This window comes from Pseudophryne corroboree, chromosome 10 (assembly GCF_028390025.1).
Source record: "Pseudophryne corroboree isolate aPseCor3 chromosome 10, aPseCor3.hap2, whole genome shotgun sequence".
In the NCBI taxonomy this organism is placed as follows: Eukaryota; Metazoa; Chordata; class Amphibia; order Anura; family Myobatrachidae; genus Pseudophryne; species Pseudophryne corroboree.
Genome location: NC_086453.1, coordinates 285,138,866 through 285,151,443, shown reverse-complemented (window position 1 = coordinate 285,151,443; position 12,578 = coordinate 285,138,866).

Below are 12,578 nucleotides of genomic sequence, written 5' to 3'. Positions count from 1 at the left end.
ACCAAAATGTGGGCTCCTCTGCGGTGAAAGGAGCAGGGTGCTGTAGTGTAACATTCTCCTGCAGCACCTGGCTCCTGTCACAGAGGAAGAGCAGACACTACATACAGGCCATTCTCTGGATCAGCCAACATCTCTAGCCACGCCTCACAGAGTGATGAATTGTGGGCTGACTGCGAAGCCATGCTCCTTTCCAGCTAAGCCACAGCCACCATTTTCAGAGTGCCTGGGATTCTGTGCAAGGTCAAGCCCCTTTGTCAAAGGCCAAGCCCCCCTTTCGGGTGTGCGCCCTTGTCACACGGTGGGGGGGCTGCACCAGGTGTCACCAGTATTAGTGACGCCTCTGCCTCTACTCCCAGCTGATGTTCCTGCTGTAAACTCCATACTCTAACAATTTGTTAAAAATTGGAAGGAAGTTCATTCTTCACTTGTAAAGGTTTCGTCACTGTACAAGACTTTTGCTGATCATAAGCGCCAAGCAGTTCCAGATCTTAAACCAGGAGATTGACTGTGGCTGTCTACCTGTATGTTGAGATTAAAATTCCCTTCTGTGAAATTTGCACCACACTTTTGTTCTATTGGAAATTGACCTCTAATCATTTATCACGTACCTTACAAGTTGAAATTGCGTCCATCCCTATGGATCCCTAATTCCTTCCACATTAAGGAAGAGACCACTGATCCTGAACCATTTCCAATCAACTCTGGCTGGCAGCCATTTTCCAAGTGATTTCTGTCCACAGTGCAGGGCCACTGTTGCAGGACTCCAGAGGGGTATAATATATGGGTGCAGTACGTGCCCCCCTCGACCCAGGGCTCATGTGCACCACACACTGCACCCATTATAGAAAAGCTTATGCTCTAGCTACAGCAGATCTCAGTATCATCCTTCTGGCCCCTGTCCAGTTACTTCTCTTCTTTCTGCTAATCTCTAGGGACAGCCTCTCTAGCCAGTTCCTAGTTTCTCATTACACTTTCCATGCCTATGAATTTCTTAAGACCACCCAGCTTCCTGCTCAGTCTCCACTCCAACACCAACCTTAGACCCAGTCCGTCAACACAAACAAATCCAGACACGACATATGGCTTCCAATGTGAGAGATTAAGCATCTGTGTACTTAGAAGCTGGCTGGCAACTTTTTGGCAAATTAAATCAATTGGCCTCAGCCCCAGCTTTTCTACCAGCACACAGCTGTGGTTTATCTAATGGAGATGTGGTTTAAATGGTAATGATATAGATGAATGATCATTATGTCTAAGAAATATAATCAAATATATCCCCTATACACCGTTTGACAGACTTTATTCTAGTGACAGATATAAAATATAGGAAGCAATATACAATAACCACCTCACAGCACTCGCCCCTTCAATAATCACCTCTCCCTCCTCAGCACCTTCAATAACCACCTCACAGTACCCCCCCAACCCTTCAATAATCACCACACAGCATTTCCCCCCACCCTTTAATAACCACCTCACAGCACTCTCCCTCTTCAATAAACATCTCATAGTACTCCCATTCAATAACCACCTTTTAGCACTCTCCCCAGCCACCTATATGATGGTTTCTCACAATGTGGAACTTCTGAAGAAATGTATCCTCCCTGGAAAGACAGAATCTTCAGTCAGTATTCACTATTCATGTAGGATATCTCATCATCCAGAAGATGTCTGTTTGTGTAGTAATATTAACAAGGTCATTCTCATACAATAGTGGTCCAACCCTGTGTCACTTCCTGCATTCCTCAGTGACACTCATCTCCCTCCTGCAGCTCGAAGCCACACCATCTCCCACTTGCATCTCTCAGCCACACTATCATCTCCCTGTGTTGCCTCGGAGTCATACCATCTCCCCCTGCGTCTCATCAGCCACACCATCTCGTACCTGCGTCTTATCAGCCACACCATCTACTACCTGCATCTCTCAGCCACACCATCTTCTCCCCGCATCTCTCAGCCACACCATCATCTCTTATCAGAATCAGCCACACCATCACCCCCCTGCATCTCTCAGCCACACTATCATCCCCATCTGCATCAACCACATCATCTCCCCCCGATTCTCCCAGCCACACCATCATACCCCCGTGTGTCTCAGCCACACCATTATCTACTCCCTGCGTTGCCTCTCAGCCACAGCATCATCTCCTCTCTGCAACACCATATCCACGCTGTGTCTTTCAGCCACACCATATCCTAAAGGGAGATAAAAAAATAATAATAGGATTTTACTTACCTACCGGTAAATCCTTTTCTCGTAGTCCGTAGGGGATACTGGGAATCCATTTAGTATCATGGGATATAGACGGGTCCACTAGGAGCCATGGGCACTTTAAGAAATTGATAGTGTGCACTGGCTCCTCCCTCTATGCCCCTCCTACCAGACTTAGTCTAGGAAACTGTGCCCGAGGAGACAGACATACTTTGAAAGAAGGATAGATAAGTGGTGAGATTCCGAACCAGCACACACAAAACAAGAGGAAAGCAATGCTAACCAAACTTGAAATATGAACAGCAACAGCTGAACAAACCAGAATATTTCACCAAGTAACAGTACAGGAAGAACGAAGCACCAGGCGGGCGCCCAGTATCCTCTATGGACTACGAGAAAAGGATTTACCAGTAGGTAATTAAAATCCTATTTTCTTTTACGTCCTCGGGGATACTGGGAATCCATTTAGTACCATGGGGAAGTACCAAAGCTCCCAAACCGGGTGGGAGAGTGCTGAGGTTCCTGCAGAACTGACTGACCAAACTGAAGGCATCAGAGGCCAAAGTATCGAACTTGTAAAACTTAGGAAACGTGTACAAACCTGACCAAGTAGCTGCTCGGCTGAGCTGTAAAGCCGAAACACCCCGGGCAGCCACCCAAGAAAAACCCACCGACCAAGTAGAGTGGTCCTGTACAGATTTTGGAACCGGTTAGCCTGCCGAGGAACAAGCATGCTGGATATTGAGCCTGATCCAGCGTGCAATTGGCTGCTTTGAAGCAGGACACACAATTTTATTGGGATCATGGAGAACAAACAGCGAGTCAGATTTCCTGTGACGAGCTGTTCGCTTTACATACACCTTCAAAGCCTTCACAACATACAAAGACTTTGAAGTAGCAGAGGTGTCCGACACAACCGGAACCACAATAGGTTGGTTGATGTGAAATGCAGACACCACCTTAGGAAGAAATTGGTGACGAGTTCTGAGTTCAGTTCTGTCCTCATGGAAAATGAGGTAGGGGCTCTTGTGAGACAACGCTCCTAGCTCCGACACACGTCTAGCCGGAGCCAACGCCAACAGTGTGATGGTCTTCCACGTAAGGTACTTTACGTCAACCTCCTGTAATGGTTCAAACCAGTCCAATTGGAGGAACTGTAGCACCAAATTGAGATCCCAAGGTGCCATAGGAGGCACAGAGGGAGGCTGGATGTGTAGAACACCTTTCAAGAACATCTGGACCTCAGGGAGAGAACTCAATTGTTTCTGAAAGAAAAGAGACAAGTCCGAAAATAAGAATTTACTTACCGATAATTCTATTTCTCGTAGTCCGTAGTGGATGCTGGGAACTCCGTAAGGACCATGGGGAATAGCGGCTCCGCAGGAGACGAGACTGGGCACAAAAGTAAAGCTTTAGGACTACCTGGTGTGCACTGGCTCCTCCCCCTATGACCCTCCTCCAAGCCTCAGTTAGGATACTGTGCCCGGACGAGCGTACACAATAAGGAAGGATTTATGAATCCCGGGTAAGACTCATACCAGCCACACCAATCACACCGTACAACCTGTGATCTGAACCCAGTTAACAGCATGATAACAGAGGAGCCTCTGGATAGATGGCTCACAACAACAATAACCCGATTTAGTTAACAATAACTATGTACAAGTATTGCAGACAATCCGCACTTGGGATGGGCGCCCAGCATCCACTACGGACTACGAGAAATAGAATTATCGGTAAGTAAATTCTTATTTTCTCTGACGTCCTAGTGGATGCTGGGAACTCCGTAAGGACCATGGGGATTATACCAAAGCTCCCAAACGAGCGGGAGAGTGCGGATGACTCTGCAGCACCGAATGAGAGAACTCCAGGTCCTCCTCAGCCAGGGTATCAAATTTGTAGAATTTGGCAAACGTGTTTGCCCCTGACCAAATAGCTGCTCAGCAAAGTTGTAAAGCCGAGACCCCTCGGGCAGCCGCCCAAGATGAGCCCACCTTCCTTGTGGAATGGGCTTTTACAGATTTTGGCTGTGGCAGGCCTGCCACAGAATGTGCAAGCTGAATTGTATTACAAATCCAACGAGCAATAGTCTGCTTAGAAGCAGGAGCACCCAGCTTGTTGGGTGCATACAGGATAAACAGCGAGTCAGATTTTCTGACTCCAGCAGTCCTGGAAACATATTTTCAGGGCCCTGACTATGTCCAACAACTTGGAGTCCTCCAAGTCACTAGTAGCCGCAGGTACCACAATAGGTTGGTCCAGATGAAACGCTGAAACCACCTTAGGGAGAAAATGAGGACGAGTCCTCAATTCCGCCCTGTCTGAATGGAAGATCAGATAAGGGCTTTTACAGGATAAAGCCGCCAATTCTGACACGCGCCTGGCCTAGGCCAGGGCCAACAGCATGACCACTTTCCATGTGAGATATTTTAACTCCACAGATTCAAGTGGTTCAAACCATTGTGACTTTAGGAACCCCAAAACTACATTGAGATCCCAAGGTGCCACTGGAGGCACAAAAGGAGACTGTATATGCAGTACCCCTTTTACAAACGTCTGAACTTCAGGAACTGAAGCTAGTTCTTTCTGGAAGAAAATTGACAGGGCCGAAATTTGAACCTTAATGGACCCCAATTTTAGGCCCATAGACACTCCTGTTTGCAGGAAATGCAGGAATCGACCTAGTTGAAATTCCTCCATCGGGGCCTTACTGGCCTCGCACCACGCAACATATTTTCGCCTAATGCGGTGATAATGCTTTGCGGTTACATCCTTCCTGGCTTTGATCAGGGTAGGGATGACTTCATCCGGAATGCCTTTTTCCTTCAGGATCCGGCATTCAACCGCCCTGCCGTCAAACGCAGCCGCGGTAAGTCTTGGAATAGATAGGGTCCTTGATGGAGCAGGTCCCTTCTTAGAGGTAGAGGCCACGGGTCCTCCGTGAGCATCTCTTGAAGTTCCGGGTACCAAGTCCTTCTTGGCCAATCCGGAGCCACGAGTATAGTTCTTACTCCCCTCCGTCTTATAATTCTCAATACTTTTGGTAAGAGAGGAAGAGGAGGGAACCCATACACTGACTGGTACACCCACGGTGTTACCAGAGCGTCCACAGCTATTGCCGGAGGGTCCCTTGACCTGGCGTAATACCTGTCCAATTTTTTGTTTAGGCGGGACGCCATCATGTCCACCTTTGGTTTTTCCCAAACGGTTTACAATCATGTGGAAGACTTCTGCTGAGGAAGTCTGTTTCCCAGTTGTCCACTCCCGGAATGAACACTGCTGACAATGCTATCACATGATTTTCCGCCCAGCGAAAAATCCTTGCAGCTTCTCTACGTGGGCGACTGCCGTGATGTTGTCCGACTGGATCAGCACCGGCTGACCTTGAAGCAGAGGTCTTGCTTGGCTTAGGGCATTGTAAATGGCCCTTAGCTCCAAGATATTTATGTGAAGTGATGTCTCCAGGCTTGACCACAAGCCCTGGAAATTTCTTCCCTGTGTGACTGCTCCCTAGCCTCGCAGGCTGGCATCCGTGGTCACCAGGACCCAGTCCTGAATGCCGAATCTGCGCCCTCTAGAAGATGAGCACTCTGCAACCACCACAGGAGAGACACCCTTGTCTTTGGTGACAGGGTTATCCGCTGATGCATCTGAAGATGCGATCCGGACCACTTTTCCAGCAGGTCCCACTGGAAAGTTCTTGCGTGGAATCTGCTGAATGGAATTGCTTCGTAGGAAGCCACCATTTTTCCCAGGACCCTTGTGCACTGCTGCACTGACACTTGGCCTGGTTTTAGGAGGTTTCTGACTAGTTCGGATAACTCCATGGCTTTCTCCTCCTGGAGAAACACCTTTTTCTGGACTGTGTCCAGGATCATCCTTAGGAATAGAAGACGTGTCGTCGGGATCAGCTGTGATTTTGGAATATTAAGAATCCAACCGTGCTGCCGCAACACTACTTGAGATAGTGCTACCCCGACTACCAACCGTTCCCTGGATCTTGCCCTTATCCGGAGATCATCCAAGTAAGGGATAATTAAAACTCCCTTCCTTCGAAGGAGTATCATCATTTCGGCCATTACTTTGGTAAAGACCCGGGGTGCCGTGGACAAACCAAACGGCAGCGTCTGAAACTGATAGTGACAGTTCTGTACCACAAACCTGAGGTACCCTTGGTGAGAAGGGTAAATTGGGACATGGAGATAAGCATCCTTGATGTCCAGAAACACCATATAATCCCCTTCTTCCAGGTTTGCCATCATCGCTCTGAGTGACTCCATCTTGAATTTGAACCTTTGTATGTAAGTGTTCAAGGATTTCAGATTTAAATTAGGTCTCACCGAGCCGTCCGGCTTCGGTACCACAAACAGCGTGGAATAATACCCCTTTCCCTGTTGTAGAAGGGGTACCTTGATTATCACCTGCTGGGAATACAACTTGTGAATGGCTTCCCATACCGCCTCCCTGTCGGAGGGAGACGTCGGTAAAGCAGACTTTAGGAAAACGGCGAAGGGGAGACGTCTCGAATTCCAATTTGTACCCCTGAGATACCACCTGAAGTATCCAGGAGTCCCTGTGAGTGAGCCCACTGCACGCTGAAATTTTTGAGACGGGCCCCCACCGTGCCTGAGTCCGCTTGTAAAGCCCCAGCGTCATGCTGAGGACTTGGCAGAAACCCGGAGAGGGCTTCTGTTCCTGGGAACTGGCTGTTTGCTGCAGCCTTTTTCCTCTCCCTCTGCCACGGGGCAGAAATGAGGAGCTTTTTGCCCGCTTGCCCTTATGGGGCCCAAAGGACTGCGCCTGATAATACGGCGTCTTTTTATGTTGAGAGGCTACCTGGGGTAAAAATGTGGATTTTCCAGCCGTTGCCGTGGCCACCAGGTCTGTTAGACCTACCCCAAATAACTCCTCCCTTTTATAAGGCGATACTTCCATATGCCTTTTGGAATCAGCATCACCTGACCACTGTCTTGTCCATAACCCTCTTCTGGCAGAAATGGACAGCGCACTTACTCTTGATGCCAGTCGGCAAATATCCCTCTGTGCATCACGCATATATAGAAATGCATCTTTTAAATGCTCTATAGTCAGTAATATACTGTCCCTATCTAGGGTATCAATATTGTCAGTCAGGGAATCCGACCAAGCCACCCCAGCACTGCACATCCAGGCTGAGGCGATTGCTGGTCGCAGTATCACACCCGTGTGAGTGTATATACATTTTTGGATATTTTACTGCTTTCTGTCAGCAGGTTCCATAAGGGCGGCCGTATCCGGGGACGGTAGTGCCACCTGTTTAGACAAGCGTGTGAGCGCTTTAATCACCCTAGGGGGTGTTTCCCAACGTGCCCTATCCTCTGGCGGGAAGGGGTATGATGCTAATAACTTTTTAGGAATTAACAGTTTTTATCGGGGGAAACCCACGCATCATCACACACTTCATTTAATTCCTCAGATGCAGGAAAAACTACAGGCAGTTTTTTCTCACCCAACATAATACCCTTTTTAGTGGTACTGGTATTATCAGAAATGTGTAAAAACATTCGTCACATTCGTCTCTTAATCGTCGACACTGGAGTCAGTATCCGTGTCGGCGTCTGTATCTGCCATCTGCGGTAACGGGCGTTTTAGAGCCCCTGATGGCTTTTGAGACACCTGGACAGGCACAGGCTGAGTCGCCGGCTGTCTCATGTCATCAATCTTTTGTAAAGAGCTGACTCACATAATTCCTTCCATAAGCTCATCCACTCAGATGTCGACTCCCTAGGGGGTGACATCTCTGTTGCAGGCAATTGCTCCGCCTCCACCTAATTTTTCTCCTCATACATGTCGACACAACGTACCGACACACAGCACACACACAGGGAATGCTCTGATAGAGGACAGGACCCCACTAGCCCTTTGGGGAGACAGAGGGAGAGTATGCCAGCACACACCAGAGCGCTATATATATATATATATATATATATATATATATATATATATATATATATATATATATATATATATATATATATACAGGGATAACCTTATATAAGTGTTTTTCCCCTTATAGCTGCTGTATTGTTATACTGCGCCTAATTAGTGCCCCCCTCTCTTTTTTAACCCCTTTCTGTAGTGTAGTAACTGCAGGGGAGAGCCAGGGAGCTTCCCTCCAACGGAGCTGTGAGAGAAAATGGAGCCAGTGTGCTGAGGAGATAGGCTCCGCCCCCTTCTCGGCGGCCTTTTCTCCCGTTTTTCTGTGGAATCTGGCAGGGGTTAAAATTCATCCATATAGCCCTGGGAGCTATATGTGATGTATTTTCGCCAGCCAAGGTGTTTTTATTGCTGCTCAGGGCGCCCCCCCCTAGCGCCCTGCACCCTCAGTGACCGAAGTGTGAAGTGTGCTGAGGAGCAATGGCGCACAGCTGCAGTGCTGTGCGCTACCTTGGTGAAGACAGGATGTCTTCTGCCGCCGATTTTCCGGACCTCTTCTTGCTTCTGGCTCTGTAAGGGGGCCGGCGGCGCGGCTCTGGGACCGGACTCCGAGGCTGGGCCTGTGTTCGGTCCCTCTGGAGCTAATGGTGTCCAGTAGCCTAAGAAGCCCAATCCACTCTGCACGCAGGTGAGTTCGCTTCTTCTCCCCTTAGTCCCTCGATGCAGTGAGCCTGTTGCCAGCAGGTCTCACTGAAAATAAAAAACCTAAAACTAAACTTTCACTAAGAAGCTCAGGAGAGCCCCTAGTGTGCACCCTTCTCGGCCGGGCACAAAAATCTAACTGGGGCTTGGAGGAGGGTCATAGGGGGAGGAGCCAGTGCACACCAGGTAGTCCTAAAGCTTTACTTTTGTGCCCAGTCTCGTCTCCTGCGGAGCCGCTATTCCCCATGGTCCTTACGGAGTTCCCAGCATCCACTAGGACGTCAGAGAAATCTGTACTTTTATGGAGCCTAGACATAGGCCCACATCCACTCCCGCCTGCAGAAAAAGCTAGAAATGTCCCAGATGAAATTCCACCACAGAATATTGTCTGCTCTCACACCAAGAGACGTATTTCTTCCAAATACGGTGGTAATGTTTAGACGTTACCCCCTTCCTGGCTTGGATCATAGTCGGGATAACCTTGTCAGGAATCCCTCTCCTGGCTAGAATCAGCCGTTCAACTTCCATGCTGTTAAACGTAGCTGCGGTAAGTCTTGAAAGTTGAACGGGCCCTGTTGCAGAAGATCTTCGCGAAGAGTTAGAGGCCACGGATCGTCGAGGAGCATCTGGAGAAGATCCGCATACAAGGACCTTCTTGGCCAGTCCGGAGCAATGAGTATTGCTTGAACCTTTTCCCTTTTTATTCTTTTTAGAATTCTTGGAATCAGAAGAAGTGGAGGAAACACGTACATTGTCTGGTAGATCCATGGAGTCGTCAGAGCGTCTACCGCCACTGCCTGTGGGTCTCTCGACCTGGAACAATACCGCTTGAGCTTCTTGTTGAGACGAGAGTCCATCATGTCGATCTGTGGATATCCCCACCTACGTGTCAAGCACCTGAACACCTCCATGTGAAGGCCCCGGTCGTGTCTGCTGAGGAACTCTGCTTCCCAGTTGTCTACTCCTGGAATGAAGACTGCCGACAACGCCACAGCGTTTTTTCCACCCAGAGAATTCTTGACACCTCTGACATCACAGCTTTGCTTTTCGTTCTGCCCTGTTGGTTTATGTACGTCACCACCGTCACATTGTCCGACTGAATGGCCTGATTTTGAAGAAGAGATGAGGCCTGCAGAAGATCATTTTATATAGCCCTCAGCTCCAGGATGTTGATTGGAAGGATGAATTCCCGACTTGACCATCTTCCCTAAAGCACCCCCTGGGTGACTGCTCCCCAACCTCTGAGGCTTGCATCTGTGGTTAGCAGAATCCAATTCTGAATCCCGAACAGTCGAACCTCGACAAGGTGAGAAGTCTGTAGCCACCACAGAAGAGAGATCCTGGCTTTTGGCGACAGATGGATACTCTAGTGCATGTGAAGAGGCGATCCGGACCACTTGTCCAACAGATCAAGCTGGAAGGGTCTTGCATGAAACCTTCTGTACTGAAGTGCCTCATAAGAGGCCACCATATTCTTCAGAAGATGAATGCACAGAAGCACCCTGATCTGGGTTGGCTTCAGGATAGCCCAAACCATCGACTGGATTACCAGTGCCTTTTCCAAGGGAAGGAATACTTTCTGAGACTCCGTGTCCAGTATCATTCCCAGGAAAGGAAGCCTCTGTGTTGGTTCTAGGTGTGATTTTGGTAGGTTCAGAATCCACCCATGATCCAGGAATAGTCTGGTTGAGAAGCCAATGCTGTCCAACAACCGCTCCCTGGACGGCGCCTTTATCAGAAGATCGTCCAGATACGGAATTATGTTCACTCCCTGTTTGCGGAGTAGAAACATAATCTCTGCCATCAATTTGGTGAACACTCTCGGAGCATTGGAGAGACCAAATGGCAGGGCCTGGAACTGGTAGTGACAGTCCTGCAGTGCAAACCGTAGATAAGCCTGATGAGGCGGCCAGATTGGAATGTGAAGGTATGCATCCTTGATATCCAGAGACACTAGGAATTCCCCTTCCTCCAGACCTGAGATCACCACTCTCAGAGACTCCATCTTGAATTTGAACACTCGTAAGTATGGGTTCAACGACTTGAGGTTCAGAATCGGTCTTACCGAACCGTCCAGTTTCGGTACTACAAACAAGTTGGAATATTGGCCCTCATTCCGAGTTGATCGCTAGCTGACGTTGTTCGCTGCATAGCGATCATTTAAAAAAAACGACAAAACTGCGCATGCGTATGCACTGCAATGCGCACATGCGGCGTACGGTTACAAACAGCATCGTGGTTTTGCACAGGTTCTAGCAACGCTTTCAGTCGCACTGGCGGACGCAAGGAGATGGACAGGAAGTGGGAGTTTCTGGGTGGCAACTGACCATTTTCTGGGAGTGTTTGGGAAAACGCAGGTGTGGCCGGGCGGTTATCTGATGTCAATACCGGGTCCTTCATCGCAGCAAACATCGCACAGAATAAGTAACTACAGGGCTGGTCTTGTTTTGCACAAAATGTGTTTGCACCCTCTCTGCTGCACAGGCGTTCGCACTCTTGCAAAGCGAAAATACACACACACACACACACACACACCCCCCCCCCGTGGGCGGAGACTATGCATCTGCACGGCTGCTAAAAAGTAGCTAGCGAGCAACTCGGAATGAGGGCCATTACCCCTTATTTCGCAGGCGAGGTGGAACTGGAACAATTACCTGAATCTATACCAGTTTTTGAATGGCGTCCTGTAAGGTTATACTTGCCTCTTGTGAAACTGGTAAGCCTGATATGAAGAATCTGTGAGGTGGAATCTCCTGGAACTTCAGTCTGTAGCCCTAGGATATAAGAGCTATGACCCAGGGATCCTGGCACAATCCCGTCCAGACGTGGCTGAAGAATTTTAGTCGGGTTCCTACCCGACAGTCTTCCAGGCGTTGCTGTCCACCATAATGTAGAAGGCTTTGAGGAAGCAGATCCGGAGCTCTGTTCCTGTGAACCGGCAGAAGCTGGTTTGCGTGGTTTACCTCTAGCGCCTCAGATGGCGATAGAAGAACCTCTGGCCTTGCCCTTAAACTTGGCCGTCCAAAAGGACTGCAAATTGGGTCCTGATTAGTCCTTCCTAGTTGGGGGACCTGCAGAAGGAAGATGTGGGTTTACCCGCCGTAGCTTTGGAGATCCATTTGTCCGGTTCATCTACAAGTAAGGCCTCCCCCGTGAAAGGTAGGCCCTCCACGACTTTCCTGGAGTCCGCAGTCCACTGGCATAGTCATAGACCCCTGCCTGCAGACACTGCCATAGCCGTAGTACGTGCATTAAGCAAGCCTCTCTCTTTTATGGCTTCCACCATAAAGTTTGCAGAGTCCTGTATATGTTGCAGGAACAAGACAACCTCCTCTTGAGGTTAGGTGTCTAACCCCTCAATCAGATTACCAGACCATTTAGCAATAGCTTTTGTAATCCACCCACATGCTATAGTGGGTCTTTGGGCCACCCCAGCAGCTGTATACAAAGATTTGATAGTAGTCTCAATCTTGCGGTCAGCCGCATCTTTTAGGGAGATTGCACCCGGGACAAGCAATACAATTTTTCGTGATAGCCGGGATACCGATACGTCCACTATTGGTGGACTTTCCCGTTTCTTCCTATCGTCAGGAGGAAAAGGGAAAGATGATAACAACTGTTTAGGGATTTGAATTTCTTTATCAGGATTAACCCACGGTTCTTCAAACAGGGTATTTAGTTCCTTTGACGCAGGAAAAGTGGCTGAGGATTTCTTTTTATATTAAAATAAGATTCCTTACTCTCTGTC